We start from the raw sequence: 16,879 nt of genomic DNA, 5'->3' as shown, positions 1-16,879 counted from the left end.
ATTTTCCAATTGCCTCCAAAACCCTTAGGCTATGTGCCCACGTAGCGATTTTTAAGCGTTTTTGCCGCGATTTTCGTCACGAAAACGCTGTGAAAACGTTTAGAAATCGTGTACAGAACGCCCCCCATGCATTCCTATGGCATTCCGCACATGCTGTGCTAATGCTGCGCTTTTTTCCGCGGCGGAATCGCATCGCGGAAAAAAATCGCAGCATGGTCATTCTTTTGTGCGGAATCGCAAAGAATTGCCGCGATTCCGCACCCATAGGAATGCATGAGAATCGCTTACTTCCCGCATGTGGCTATGCCCACCATGCGGGAAGTTAAGCGTCTCATGTGCGGTTGGTACCCACGGTGTGGAGGAGAGAAGACTGTCCTCCAGGCCCTGGGTACCATACCCCTGTAAAAAAAAGAATAAAAAATAAAAAATCGGGGTATATTTACCTTCCGGCGTCCCGCGCTGCATTCCCAGCCTCAGCGTTCCCAGTAATGCCTTGCGGCAAGGTCCTGGGATGACGTAGTCTCACGTGACTCTAGCGGTCTTGCAAGATTGCTGTAGCAATGCGAGACTACGTCATCACAGGTCTCGCAAGGCATTACTGGGAGCGCTGAGGCCCGGGAATGCAGCGCGGGACGCCGGAAGGTAAATATACCCCGATTTTTTATAGCATTTTAACATTCTATCTTTTAATATTAATGCCGCATAGGCGGCCTCAATAGTAAAAAGCTGCTCACACTTGTCAAACACTATGTTTGACGAGTGTGACCAACCTGTCAATCACTTTCCAAGCGAAGCTTCAAATCGCTTGGAAAGTGCTTGAGAAAATCGCGGCAAAATCGCGAACAGAATCGCAGTGAAATCGCGCGGAAAAAAATGCGCGATTTTTGGGAAGTAGTCCGGTTTTCACTGTGCGTTTTAAAACGCTACGTGGGCACATAGCCTTAATGAAGTAAGACTTCTGAAAAGTTATTTGTGCATAACCTTCTCTTACCTTTTTATACCAATATAAGCCCTTTTAATAATTACCGGTATTTTATCTGCAGGACAGCATTTTTAATGAAAGGTTGGCTTTATCTTTTCAGAAATAAAGCCTTGGGGGTTGAGGCTATCCATAAGCCCCCTTTTCCCAGGTAATCAGTATGAGAACAAACCTCCCAAACCAGTTCACAAAATTGTTTTTTGTTTTTTTTTAGTTTCGACTGGGTGTTTTCTAAAGGTGTGATAATTCAGATGTCTCTTTTTGGCCATTATGATGGTGGGTGGTAAGGCTTGTACAAACAGTGTATATTGTTTTGTTCTGCGATTTCTCATCCGCAGGGATCGTTTATGGTGTGTTCTGTCTTTCACGTATGTAATGTCTGTGTTTGATTACCGAGTCGCTTAAACAACAATCAAGTTTTTCGGACATTGCAGAGAAGTGAAAATCACGGTAAATGGAGTTGACCTCGCGGCTCTGAGCGTATTTATTTGCAAAACTTCAAATCGCTGCAAATGTCAAACTGTGTTTCTGTGGTTATTTAGAGAGAACAATATGAATCCAGTTAGAGGAATTCTTTTCTTTGACTTCATTTATTTAAGTATTTGAACTTCAGATAAGAAAAATAATCAAAGTCTCTCCTGGGAACCACCAGGAATACTTATAACCTCAAGGTTAATTCAGCATGGGCGTGCTATGCGCGAATGCAGCCATAATGCAAAGTCATATATTACATCCCTGTAGCAATGCTTCAATTTTACTGGACATGAATACACAAGAGAACATAATAAACTGGGGGTTTTCCCTTTATTTAGGAAAGGTTGAATTTATAGGATGGGCAGTGCAAGAATACAGATGTTGGGGATTCTGAAGTGATAAATTAAAGAGCAGAGGCGTGATTTGAAGCTTGTCGGCCCCAATGCGAAATCCCAACTAACACAGGTTTTTAATATTAACAGTTTATTCATATGGGGCAAATGGACCTTTGGGACCCCCTATTCTCTAGGGCCCAGGTGCTTTTGCATCCCCTGCAGCTATTATAGTTATGCCCCAGGGAAGGAGCGAAAATTACCCCAAAATGCCTGTATTACAATACAGTGCGTTCTTCTCATAAGCCAATTTATTTCTGCCCTTTGCACCGATTGACTATAAAAGTCGATCAATGCTTGTTTATGGTGTTTTCACAAAGCCTGGCACAAACTGTATAGGGCAAAGTGATTACTAATATATTTTCTCTGTCCCCATACAGAATATATGTTTTCTGCAGCATGTCCCCCTTTTTTCACAGGGCCATGTGTGCTGTTGATAATGATGACGTAAAGGCCCACACAAACTATCCAATCTGATAATTAAACACTGTGCTTGTTCTGTTGATGATAGGGAACCAGCATTTCTGTGAAGGCTTATCAATTATCACACTGAGCAAATAGACTTTAACTCCTGGAAGATGGGTGTACAATGCAATGTGTGCACATTGCAGAAAAAGAATTAAGAGCTCAGTTAGGCTAGTTTCACATTTGCGCTTTATAGCGCAGCGACGGCCTGCGCACGGCCGCTAAGCCCCGCCCCCTCCCGGCTCTCTGCCCGCCCCATCTGGTCATCGCCCGTGTGCGCCGAACGCAGCATGTTGCATTTCGGCGCGCACGGCGCACCTTCAAAAGTGCGCAGCGCACGGCAAAATCCTGCTAGCGCATGGCCAGCGCAACGATCTGCGCACCCTATGCTAAAGATAGGGTGTGCAGATCGCAAGCGCCCATGTGCGCTAGTAGGCGGCGATGACCGGATGGGGCGGGCAGAGAGCCGGGAGGGGGCGGGGCTTAGCAGCGGCCGTGCGCAGGCTGTCGCTGCGCTATAAAGCGCAAATGTGAAACCGACCTTATTGCTACAAAATGTTACTCATCTGTATAGTTCTGGGATTTGCTTCTTTCTTCATCAGCTGCGAACTCCCTCTGCTCCCATGATAACCATGGCGTAAACCATGCCACATGTCTAGCTCTTTTTAGGCCAGCTCAGGTGACGGCACCCTGCCTCAGTATTTAGGTATGTAGGCATGTTTGCCACTAGCATTTCACTGGGCTCCCCTGATATAGTGTTCCTCCTTACAAATTCAGTTCTGCTATTCCACTGTGCTCTGCTACATAATATCAACTAAGTTTTGCTGTTGTGCTGGACTCTAATTCTCCTTCAGAGTCGCCTGACAAACCCAGCTCTGCAGTTCAGTTGGGCTCTGTTACTCAGTCCAAGTGTCACGGTCACGTGTGTCTGGACGCAGCGAGTACCGCAAGGCGAACCCATATGACACACGTGACCCTGGATACACCGCCTCCAGTTGGGCGAATTTAAATAATAGGACGTGCAGCTGGATACGCCGCCTCCAACTGGCGAATTTAGGTATTACACGTTATACATACAGTAGTCTGGAAACCCCGCCTCCAGTAAGGCAAATTTAAATAATAAAGGGGGAACCTGGGTAACATTAACAATGGTGGGCCCTGCAATAGGGAAAAGGGAAGTGGAGACCTCCTGTATTCCCCTGAGCCAGTGTCCCTGCACTCCTAACGTTCCCTATGCCGGTTCCGCACCGGGCGACGCACAGGATACCTTTTAACCCTAGCTCGCCCTGGACCTAAACCCTCACTAGGGAATTGGTCGGTGCGGAAACTAATCCCACCACTGCACTAAACACACACAAGGAAAGATGACAATACAGGGGAAACACCACTTAGCTTTGCTCTGTTGCGTAGGCTCCTAGCAACAGAGCCCACCACCTGTGTGCATCTTCTCCTCCACCCAGATCCATCACCATAACTGGATCCTTCACCATAGTGCAGCCTTGGAGCAGAGTCCACCACCAGTTGCAGCTGCCCAGTAAACAGAGTCCCAAAGATGAGTCCAGCTTCTGCCAAAAAGTCCAGCATGCTTGAGTCCAGTTTTCAGCAACCAAGTCCAGCATGCTGAGTGCAACTCTCACCATCGTCGCCACTCCACCAAGCCATGCCAGCACTTCCTGCCGACACCATAAACTGTGACTCCACCACGCCATGCCAGCCCTTCTTGCAGACCACATAGCTGCCACTCGTCCCCTCTGGCTGGGCTGCGCAGGACTCATGTTCAGCTCCTTCCTTCACCCAGGCTTCCATGTGAAATACTAACACACAATATCACCAACAGTCATCAGACACACCTGAACTCTTTTATAGAGCCTCACACCTGATTTATAATTACGTGCACTAAACCAAAGAAACTAAAGTGCACTACTACTCACCACCACCGGGGCAACTTAGAATGAACAACACCACGTGTAATAATTCTAATGGCCACCGGGGGCAATCACACCACTTTGGCACATAGCCAAAGGAAAAAAAGTTCACTTATCCATTTAAACTGTCAGATCCACGCTGGATCATGACACCAAGCGAGTCTTATGACATATCTAGCTCTGATGCCAACATACTCAGCTCTGCTGGTCCAAGGTGCTTTTCAGGATACTTGTATTGGCTGTTCAAAACTCAGCTATGCCATATCTCCAGCTGCCATCCCACTTCTACAATCACAGTTCTCCTAGCTGCCATCCAGTCTCTATAGCTTCCATTGCTGGTTCTCCTCGCTGCATTCCATCTGCTCATCCAGACCAAAAGCTTCAAGGATCTCTGTCACCAGGTGAGACATAACACAGACCAATTGATAAGTGAATAAGAATAAGCAGATGGAACTGTAATCGTTTACCACGTGTGAAATATGGATAAATATCTGAAATACAGAAAGGCAGCTGAATCTTATTGTCATTTGGGACTTTATTCAGCAGATTAGCTATATACGCCATCAGGAAGATGTTCCTGCACCGGATAACTGTTTTCCAAATACAGCACATTGGGGAGTCTTAAAGAATTAACCGAGGCCCTGTCATTGTGCCGTCTGGCAGGAAAGGGATGTTCTTGGCAAGTCTCCGAACTGAGACTATGGACACTAATCTCCCTGCTTATAACTAAATACACTGCTCCCCAGAGTCCGGCTAAATTCACATTTTAATTCTGAATAAGGGTAAAAAAGGACAACGCTCATTAAATACAACATTCTCCATTAAATTCTGTGGTAACACTTTATTTTTATTGTCCTCTGAAAGGGACCATAGGACTTTTCAAGCAGATTTCAATAAGATGGTGTATAGAGGCCTAACTTCAACATTTGGAAACATAGTGAAAACATTTTACGAGTGGCCACCATTGAACCTTCCATGTGTTAATGTTCTGTTACATGTGAGGACATCATCTTGTAGCGCATTGTTTCACATGTGGCTCTCATATACTGTACATCTCTTGTGGCCCCCTCAGATGTTGATAGACCCAGATACTAGAGATGAGAAATTTGACTCATGCTGTCCAGTTTAGTCCTCAGTGGCAGCGAGTCTTCTCTTCTATCCCTGGCACCTTGGCCCAGCATACTGGGTACCTCTTACTTTTACTTGGCCCTCCTACATCATGATTTAAGGACTAGCAAAAAAGTTGAGACCACATGCAACATAGGACTGGACAAGGGCAGCAAAAATCAAATTGCTCATCATTTCCAGATACTATCATTCATGAGCAGAGAGGTCCTAGGATTCCTAAAACACATTACCTACAGCCATATTACTAGGTCATATCTGAAAATGTTGATGTCTTATCCTTAGGATGGGCCATCAATACCTAATCGGTGCAGGTCCAAATCCCAGCAATACCATTAATCAGCCGAACGAAGGATCAGTGGTGCTCCGATAAGTATCACATTCGTCTGGAACTCAGATACTTAGACCTCTATATTACAGCACCAAGAAACCCCTAAATACACTATTATATTAATTGTGGCCCAGCTCAACCAACAGTACTTGAAAGTAGCTCATGACCTACAAAATGTTTTTGACTATGGTATATGATGCAATTAGTTGGTATAAGTGGTAACAGCACTGTGCCCTAAAAATCCTCTATATACTGTATAAAACCAGGCACTTGGATCCATTCAAGTGTCAAGAGAATGGGCCCAATAATGTTGTGCCTTGTGGGTTTCTGGTGGCTCTCCAACTGTTGTGAAACTAAAAATTCTACCTTGGAATACTAAGATAATATAGAGAGGAAATGATAAGCAAGTTAATCGATGGTGGAACTACCGGGCATTTTGTGAAATCGAGGGGTTATTCACAATGTGGTCTTTTCAGGAACACACAGAAGATGGAGGGAGGGTTCTGCAGCACTGGGGAGAAGCAGGGTGCTGCTGGGTAATGTAGTTTTAGTAGTGTACATATAGAACTGTCCATTTAGGTATGTGAAGCTGGATGAACAAAGGGGCTAAGGGTGGTTTCACATTAGCGCTTTTTAAGCGCACGCACGGCCGGGGGTAGCTCCGCCCCCGAGCCGGCTCTCTGCCCGGCGTGCCCGCCCCTTGCTTGTAGCGCCGCCTCCTAGCGCACAGCGGCCCCTGCGATCGGCGCACCCTATCTTTAGCATAGGGTGCGCAGATCGTGCGCAGGCCGTGCGCTAGTTGCGCTTTGACCTGTGCTGCGCACTTTTGACGGTGCGCCGTGCGCGCCAAAATCAAACTTTTCGGATTTTGGCGCGCACGGCGCACCGTCAAAAGTGCGCACCGCAGGTCAAAGCGCAACTAGCGCACAGCCTGCGCACGATCTGCGCACCCTATGCTAAAGATAGGGTGCGCCGATCGCAGGCGCCGCTGTGCGCTAGGAGGCGGCGCTACAAGCAAGGGGCGGGCACGCCGGGCAGAGAGCCGGCTCGGGGGCGGAGCTACCCCCGGCCGTGCGTGCGCTTAAAAAGCGCTAATGTGAAACCAGCCTTACAGATGAAAAAAGACGCAAAGGTACAAGAAAGAAAGTTTGTGTTGTATATTAACCATAAATATGCATTTATGATGCTTTGTGAAAAATAATGCTATTCTTGGACTAATCCTTTAAGTATAGATTATGTTATGATAATGGAATTATTTCTTTTTAGCATCTATGGTTTCAAGGTAATTGATCAGTTGCATACTGAAACAACTCAACTTTTTCCTAAAAAATGGACTAGGTGGTGATCAAAGGGCCAGCAGCTGAAACACCCATCAATATATTGTACTATGGCTTTTATTCAAATGAATTGGCCTTGAATCAGCCTCATTGCAGTGCCTCTTCACAAGGGCTAATAGAAAGACCCCTTTCTGTGATGCTCATATGTACTAATAGGGGTTGTCACTGTGATAGATTCCTTGTAAACTTTTATTCTAGAAACAGCACCACTCTTGATTTACAGGTGATGTCTGGTAATGCAGCTCAGCCCTTCTTTAATAACAGATACCGCCCATAGAAGAAAAATGGAGCTGATGGAGGAGAAACGTACAAGCAGTTTCATCTTGATTCATGTGAAGTGTGAAAGTGATGTCACTGTTCCAGATGCGATGATGTCACTAGTTGTATCCCACAGGTCTCAGTCACCTCCTGATCTAGAGGAAACTTCCAACTTTGCTTGGAGCTCGCAATCCACAAGACCCCAGCAGATGTTTGTGTATATTTATAGTGTATGCACATTTTCGACTTCACTACCACTAAGGGTATTCTTGTGTAATTAGTGCACTTTAATGTCTTCTAATTTAAAAAAAAAGACAGCTGCAGTTAATTACATGGCTATAATTGGAGAAATTGATATTAATTGTTATTATGAGCCGAGCAGAAACGCAATGATTAATTATTGAAACATAAAAAGTGCATATCTGATAGAAATGAGAACCACCTGCAGGTTAATGTATTCTGCCGCAGTAAAACGCGCTGTCCTGGGATTTGGTAAACCTGAGCTGCAAGTACAGTAACATATGTAAACCGCAGCACGCTGTTTTATGGTTCTGAAGCTTTTGTTCTTAAATACAATTGTAGATTTAGTTATAGTGGGTCGACTAGATGTGTGTGTATATGACATCCAGATGCAATGTCAGTAAGGGTTGTATCTGTGGCGCCCTGCATCTTTGCCACCACAAAAAGGTTAAATATGTACTGTTTTTGCATGTGTTTTCTGAGCAATGGGAGTTATGCTTTCTCTGCTAGAGACCACAACACACACACACAATTTACACCACTCCCTTACTTGTCTGAAGCTTAAAGCTTTGCAGACATACCCTAACTGGGAGGTGGAGGAGTCGTGAGTTGTTTCAGTCAGTGAAGAAGAAGGAGGAAGGATGCTGGTGGAAGCCATGATGACATGTGCTCGATCCAGGAGCACAGCTAATAAGAAGCATTAGGGAACCAGCCCCTAGACCATCCATGCTTTCAGAGCAGGGTGGTAAGCTAAGAGACTGTGTGGGATTATACAACCAGCAGTAAAGTGTTTTCCCTCAGAAATACTGCAACAACCTAGGATCAGTGAAGGATAGTGCAAGTGGGAACTTGAGCGGCTTCACACAGGAATCAAGCTGCAAGTTGCCCGAGGAGGAAAACACAGTGAGTAGAGGCTATACTAGAAGTTCCAAACTCTGGGAAGCCTTGGTCCCTGAAGGGCTTAGAATAGCAGAAAGCTTACACTAACTCACAGCAGAGAGAAGGATAACTCCCATTCTCCAGAGCAGACTGTAACCTGTGAGAGTTGTAATATCACCTCTGGACTGCACCTGAACTACAGTAAATGATAAAGTGACTTTCCTTGTCTCCTGCCTTATTACTTTGTGACTTCTACTTCCATCACAATCTCTGGGGGTCAGCCCTGGTTGGAGAGGGTTTAACATCTGCACTGCCATCACCATCTACTCCCCCAGGGATCATCTGCAGTGCCGGCTATACTACAGTCGAACACTCCAACTGGAGTCACGAATCACTACATAAACTTTATCCCTAATCAATACTCCCCTTTTACATGACCGCCTGGGGCCACAGACTGGGTCACTGCCACTGTGACACATCCCTTTAAGACGACCGGCCCGGTACCGAGTATCCCATGGCCTCTGGGGCGCGTCATATCTCCAGCTGGGTCTAATAGGTTCTCATGTAATAGGCTCTTATTACTGGGGGGACTATAGGAGATCCAGTTTTGTAATCAGGTCATAATATAGAAATTAAAGGGGTTGACCAAAGTTGACCATACTTTTTTTTTCTAAATGATCTACTGACTACTGACAATCAGCTGCCACCCCAGCAATCTACTGTATTACATGGCACCTATTCGATGCATACTGACAGGGATTGTCCAAAAAAAAAATTAAAGGAGATTTTCCAGGACTGAAAGTTAATCCCTATCCATTTGATAGGGGATGACTTACTTGTTGCTGGGGGTCAAACTGCTTAGATTTCCATTGATCCAGAGAACTGGGGTGTGCAGGACATCGGGCATGCACAGTGACTCTCGATTCATTGTCTATGACAGCAAAGTGCCCTTTGGCTGTTCTCGGCTGGCCCGTATCTTGAAACAGTGGCGTGCCCCCATGAGTTTGGGGAGCACAGTTGCAAGCTGAGTTACAATCCGCCCACTCTGCATCACGATTTCAATGGTGTTTACATCCTCAGGATGCTGATACTGTTGAATATAATGGCGGAGGAGGGAGCTGTCAGCTCTCTCTTCCACCATTCAGTCTTTGGCATCTGAGACTCAGCATAGCAGACGTGATGACATCATTAGATCGTGTCTGCCTGCTATATGAAGCCTCAGTCTGTCCCCACACTGCAAAGACCAGAGCAGTGTACCGGTGGAGCGAGGACAAGGTGAGTAGTATTTTTTAGTGTCAGTCAGTTGGGGGAATTTGTGGGGCTACCATACTGTGTAGGAGTTTGTGGTGGCATCATACAATGTTTGCTGATTCTGCTTATCATACTGTGGGGGGAGAGAGCTATGTGTTTATCATGCTGAGAGGGGGTGTTTGGGGGAATCATACTCTGTGGAGAGATGTGGGGGCACCAGACTGTGTGGTTGGCTGTGAGGATATTATACTTTGTGGGGGGTTATGGGGCATCATAGTGTGTTGCGTTTGGGGCGAGCTGTGTGAGCATCATACTGCGTGTAGGTCTGGGGGCACATCATACTGCGTGTGGGGGGAGCTGTATGCACATCATCCTGCGTGTGGGGGAGCTGTATGCACCTCATACTACGTGTGGGGGAGCTGTATGCACCTCATACTGCATGTGGGGGGAGCTGTATACACATCATACTGCATGTGGGGGGAGCTGTATGCACATCATACTGCGTGTGGGGGGAGCTGTATGCACATCATACTGCGTGTGGGGGGAGCTGTATACACATCATACTGCGTGTGGGGGGAGGTGTATGCACATCATACTGCATGTGGATGGAGCTGTATGCACCTCATACTACGTGTGGGGGAGCTGTATGCACCTCATACTACATGTGGGGGGAGCTGTATGCACCTCATCCTGTGTGGGGGAGCTGTATGCACCTCATATTGCATGTGGGGGGAGCTGTATACACATCATACTGCATGTGGGGGGAGCTGTATGCACATCATACTGCGTGTGGGGGGAGCTGTATGCACATCATACTGCGTGTGGATGGAGCTGTATGCACATAATACTACGTGTGGGGGAGCTGTATGCACCTCATACTACATGTGGGGGGAGCTGTATACACATCATACTGCATGTGGGGGGAGCTGTATACACATCATACTGAAAGTGGGGGGAGCTGTATGCACATCATACTGCGTGTGGGGGAGCTGTTTGCACATCATACTGCGTGTGGGGGAGCTGTATGCACATCATACTGCGTGTGGGGGAGCTGTATGCACCTCATACTGTGTGTGGAGGGCTGTAAATGCTATTATATTATATTATAATTGGGGCTGTAGCTACATCATACTGTGTGATGGATCTTTGTGGGTTATCATACTATATGTATACTTGCCTCTGCACCTAGCATTCACATGGTATGTCCATCCACCCAGCTCTCCTGCTCTCCTGCTGTCTGTCTATGAAGGACACACAGTGCGTCACCCAGCTTTGCACATAGACTTGCCTCTGCACCTAGCATTCACATGGTATGTCCATCCACCCAGCTCTCCTGCTCTCCTGCTGTCTGTCTATGAAGGACACACAGTGCGTCACCCAGCTTTGCACATAGACTTGCCTCTGCACCTAGCATTCACATGGTATGTCCATCCACCCAGCTCTCCTGCTCTCCTGCTGTCTGTCTATGAAGGACACACAGTGCGTCACCCAGCTTTGCACATAGACTTGCCTCTGCACCTAGCATTCACATGGTATGTCCATCCACCCAGCTCTCCTGCTCTCCTGCTGTCTGTCTATGAAGGACACACAGTGCGTCACCCAGCTTTGCACATAGACTTGCCTCTGCACCTAGCATTCACATGGTATGCCTTTCAGCTAACCCCAGCTTACCCCAGTGTTATTTATGACCTTGTTTACTCTGGCTTGATCATATACATCTGGTCCACTCTTAATTGTCTGGCCAAGATGAGCAGAGACCACTCCTCTCTGCTTCACACCTGACTGCACTTAGTTGTACATATATTGCAGAGTACAAGTCTGCATAGACTTCAGTCTGCATTGTGATTGCTATAAGTGTGTGCTAGAAGTGTGAAGATTAATTTAAGAATTAAAACCAGAAGGATGAATACAGACTGTGCCCTGCTACCTGCCACCATCGCACTCTAACAAGCATCTCTATTCTTCCGACAGGTATGTCCATCCACCCAGCTCTCCTGCTCTCCTGCTGTCTGTCTATGAAGGACACACAGTGCGTCACCCAGCTTTGCACATAGACTTGCCTCTGCACCTAGCATTCACATGGTATGTCCATCCACCCAGCTCTCCTGCTCTCCTGCTGTCTGTCTATGAAGGACACACAGTGCGTCACCCAGCTTTGCACATAGACTTGCCTCTGCACCTAGCATTCACATGGTATGCCTTTCAGCTAACCCCAGCTTACCCCAGTGTTATTTATGACCTTGTTTACTCTGGCTTGATCATATACATCTGGTCCACTCTTAATTGTCTGGCCAAGATGAGCAGAGACCACTCCTCTCTGCTTCACACCTGACTGCACTTAGTTGTACATATATTGCAGAGTACAAGTCTGCATAGACTTCAGTCTGCATTGTGATTGCTATAAGTGTGTGCTAGAAGTGTGAAGATTAATTTAAGAATTAAAACCAGAAGTGAACCAGAAGGGAACTGAAGGTAACTGGACACAGTCACTGTAAACAATGTTTCTGTTTGTTTTCACTTTCACCCCAATAATCCTTCACTTTCTGCTAATTCCCCTAATCCCTACTCCTAGTAAGGAACTGTTCATCTCTTCTTCAATCCTCCCCATCCACCTCACCTCCGCCTCAAAACTGTTCCTTAACATACAATCCTCTGTCTCCAAACACAGACAGCCCCCTCATGCCCTCTCCTGCTCCCACCTGCTAACACTTTCTCTGCTCCTTCTCACTGCTGGTGATATCTCTCCAAATCCTGGTCCTCCTCACCACATTCCCACAGTCATTTCTACCTCCCATCCACACTCTATCACAACCTTCCGCAACCTCTCCAACCTTATACCCATTCACCCAGCCCCCGCTTCCCCAGTCCCACTAACAGGAGCTCTGTGGAACGCTCGCTCTGTCTGCAACAAGCTTTCCTACATCCATGATCTTTTTGTTACTACCAAACTCTCCTTCCTCGCCATCACCGAAACCTGGCTCACCCCTTCTGACACAGCCTCTCCTGCTGCACTTTCGTATGGCGGCTTCCACCTTTCTCACACCCCCCGCCCCAGCAGCAAACATGGTGGAGGAGTTGGTTTTCTCCTGTCAGATACCTGCTCCTTCACCCCAATCCCACTGCCACCCTCTGTTACCCTCCCTTCCTTTGAGGTGCACTCTGTGCGCATCTACTCCCCCTCCAACCTCCAACTGGCTGTCATCTACCGCCCCCCAGGGCCAGCCACCACCTTCTTTGACCACTTCACCACCTGGTTACTTCATTTCCTTTCCGCGGACATCCCTACTATCATCATGGGCGACTTCAACATCCCCATTGACACTTCCCTCTCAGCTGCCACTAAACTTCTATCTCTCACTTCCTCCTTCGGCCTCACTCAATGGTCTTCTACAGCCACCCACAAAGATGGCCACACACTGGACCTCATCTTCACCCGCCTCTGCTCCCTATCTAACCTCTCTAACTCACCTCTTCCTCTCTCTGACCACAACCTGCTCACATTCTCTTCCCTCTTCACTCCATGTCTACAATCCCCACCCCACAAACTTTCACACCCTCGCAGGAATCTTAAACACCTTGACCTACACTCATTCTCCGAATCCCTCCTCCCTCTTACAGATATAAGTTCCTTACACAATGCGGATGACGCTGGCGCTCTATATAACACCACAATAGCTGTAGCTTTGGAATCCGCTGCCCCACTTACACATACCAAAACTCGCAAAATCAACAGACAGCCCTGGCACACCAGCCTGACCAAAGAGCTGAGGCGAGCTTCCAGGGCTGCTGAGCGCAGATGGAAAAGATCCCACTCCAACGAGCATTTCATCGCATTCAAACAGTCCCTCACTACTTTCAAGACCACACTCGCCACAGCTAAACAAACCTACTTCTCATCTCTCATATCCTCCCTGTCTCACAACCCTAAACAGTTATTCAACACCTTCAATTCTCTCCTCCGCCCCCCAGCACCTCCTCCCTCCCCACTCATCTCAGCTGAAGACTTTGCCTCATTTTTCAAGCAGAAAATTGATAACATCAGGGACAGTTTTGGTCAACAACCCCCAGAGCCCTTCCTCCCGACTTCCCAGCCCTCCACCTTCAAAACCAACTTCTCCACCATTACAGAAGATCGACTCTCCACTCTACTCTCAAGATCACATCTCACCACCTGTGCACTCGACCCGATCCCATCCCACTTCATCCCAAACCTCACCACAGTCTTCATCCCAACCCTAACCCATCTCTTCAACCTATCACTAACAACTGGTGTTTTCCCCTCAAGCTTTAAACATGCCTCCATCACACCTATCCTCAAAAAGCCCTCTCTTGACCCATCCTCTGTATCTAGCTATCGCCCTATATCACTTCTCCCATACGCCTCCAAGCTACTGGAACAACACATCTACCTTGAACTGTCCTCCCATCTCTCTTCTTGCTCCCTCTTTGACCGCTTACAATCTGGCTTCCGGTCACACCACTCCACTGAAACTGCCCTTACTAAGGTCACCAATGACCTCTTAACTGCCAAGAGCAAGCGACACTACTCTGTCCTCCTCCTCCTGGACCTGTCGGCTGCCTTTGACACAGTGGACCATTCCCTATTATTACAGACCCTCTCATCCCTCGGCATCACAGACTTGGCCCTCTCCTGGATCTCATCATACCTAACAGACCGGACATTCAGCGTCTCCCACTCACACACCACCTCCTCACCTCGCCCCCTATCTGTCGGAGTCCCACAAGGTTCAGTCCTAGGGCCCCTGCTGTTCTCTATTTACACCTTTGGCCTGGGACAGCTCATAGAATCTCATGGCTTTCAGTATCATCTTTATGCTGATGACACACAGATCTACATCTCTGGACCAGATATCACCTCCCTACTAACCAGAATCCCTCAATGTCTGTCCACTATTTCATCCTTCTTCTCCACTAGATATCTGAAACTCAACATGGACAAAACAGAATTCATCATCTTTCCCCCATCTCACGTGACCCCCCCTACGAACCTATCAATTACAGTAAATGACTGCCCACTCTCCCCAGTCCCACAAGCTCGCTGCCTCGGAGTAATCCTTGATGCTGATCTCTCCTTCAAACCACATATCCAAACCCTTTCCACTTCCTGCCGACTTCAACTCAAAAATATTTCACGCATCCGTTCATTCCTCACCCAAGAATCTGCAAAAACCCTAGTCCATGCCCTCATCATCTCTCGCCTTGACTACTGCAACCTCATGCTCTGCGGCCTCCCCTCAAACACTCTCGCACCCCTCCAATCTATTCTAAACTCTGCTGCCCGACTAATCCACCTGTCCCCCCGCTATTCCCCAGCTTCTCCCCTCTGTCAATCCCTTCACTGGCTCCCAATTGCCCAGAGACTCCATTACAAAACCCTAACCATGACATACAAAGCCATCCACAACTTGTCTCCTCCATACATCTGTGACCTCGTCTCCCGGTACTTTCCTGCACGCAACCTCCGATCCTCACAAGATCTCCTTCTCTACTCCCCTCTTATCTCCTCTTCCCACAATCGCATACAAGATTTCTCTCGCGCATCACCCCTACTCTGGAACTCTCTACCACAACATATCAGACTCTCACCTACCATCGAAACCTTCAAAAAGAGCCTGAAGACCCACCTTTTCCGACAAGCCTATAACCTGCAGTAACCACCGATCGACCAAACCGCTGCACGACCAGCTCTACCCTCGCCTACTGTATTATCACCCATCCCTTGAAGATTGTGAGCCCTCGCGGGCAGGGTCCTCTCTCCTCCTGTACCAGTTATGACTTGTATTGTTTAAGATTATTGTACTTGTTTTTATGTATACCCCCCTCACATGTAAAGCGCCATGGAATAAATGGCGCTATAACAATAAATAATAATAATAATAATAATAATATGTGGGCTGTGTGGGCATCAAACTGTGTGGGATCATCATACCGAGTGGGGGGCTGTGGTGTAACTTTTCTGTATGGGTAGCTGTGAGGACCATCATACTTTATGGGAGTCTGTGCAGGCCTCATACTTTGTGGGAGGCTCTGGGGGTCACCATACAGTGTGGATGGCTGTGGGAGCATCATACAGTGTGGGGACTGCTGAGATATCATGCTGTATGAGGAGGAGAGGTAGATCAAGGAACATCTATACCTATTATAAATATAAAAATATGTATCTAAAGGGAACCTGCCCTTAAAGGGAACCTACCTGGCGTCTGCACGTAGCTGAACGCTGCGGGGAGAAAATTATCTTTATTCCCCGCGGCAGTGTTTGGGTTTCAATATACAAAGAATGGTTGCACTCTATCATGCTAAAGCATGTCAATGTGGAATATATGTAATTAGATTTGAAATACAGCTTTAGAGACTCTTAGCATAAAATTTGGCCAAATATTATCTGCCCACCAACCAACGTCAAGGCGGCCTCAAATCTGATGGGTACCTACACTGTGTGAATACCTCTCTAAGGATGATGTCTGAATTCCTGGGTGAATGTGGACACCTCTGTCAGCAATGCCTGCATTTATGGGTAAGTAGGGACCTGCTATAATTTAAATCACCACCTGGTGGAGGGCGGAGTGCTCGGTCAGTAAGCTAACATACAAGAGACAAAAATACTGACTGGCACATCCAAACTAATGTGAATAGGTGCATACCAGGAGGAGCTACCCCCATATACAATATACAAAGAATGGTTGCACTCTATCATGCTAAGGCATGTCAATGTGGAATATATGTAATTTTTTTGTCCCCAGTGTTTGGTTTCATTCACGGGGACAGCGTCAGCGCTGATTCAATCACCGCTCAGTGTATAGAGAGCGATGGCTGTAACCGCTCCCCCGGTTGGGAGTGCGGTTACAACCGCTGCTCTGTATTCTCTGAGCGGTGACTGAATCCATGCCGGCGCCACCCCCGTGAATGAAACCCGAATGCTGCAGCGGGGAATAAAGTTATCTTCTCCCTTCAGGGTATGGATACGTGCGGGCGCCAGCCAGCATAATAACGCTATTAACCTGCAGATTAACCCCATATCTTCAGATTAATAGTGCTTCTTCTGGTGACAGGTTCCCATAACAGGAGCCACAGTAAGTTATATGGTTTTGATTCACTGCTACAGGTACGAATACAAGTTAGAATAAGCCTTATAGTAACACGTATTAGCAATACCAATTAGTCACCATACTCATTTCTACTCTACAAAACCAGGGGAAGAGTCT

This window comes from Dendrobates tinctorius, unplaced genomic scaffold (genome assembly GCF_039654945.1).
Source record: "Dendrobates tinctorius isolate UK_male_01 unplaced genomic scaffold, ASM3965494v1 ptg000143l, whole genome shotgun sequence".
Classification (NCBI taxonomy): domain Eukaryota; kingdom Metazoa; phylum Chordata; class Amphibia; order Anura; family Dendrobatidae; genus Dendrobates; species Dendrobates tinctorius.
Note: the sequence above shows the minus strand (reverse complement) of the source record.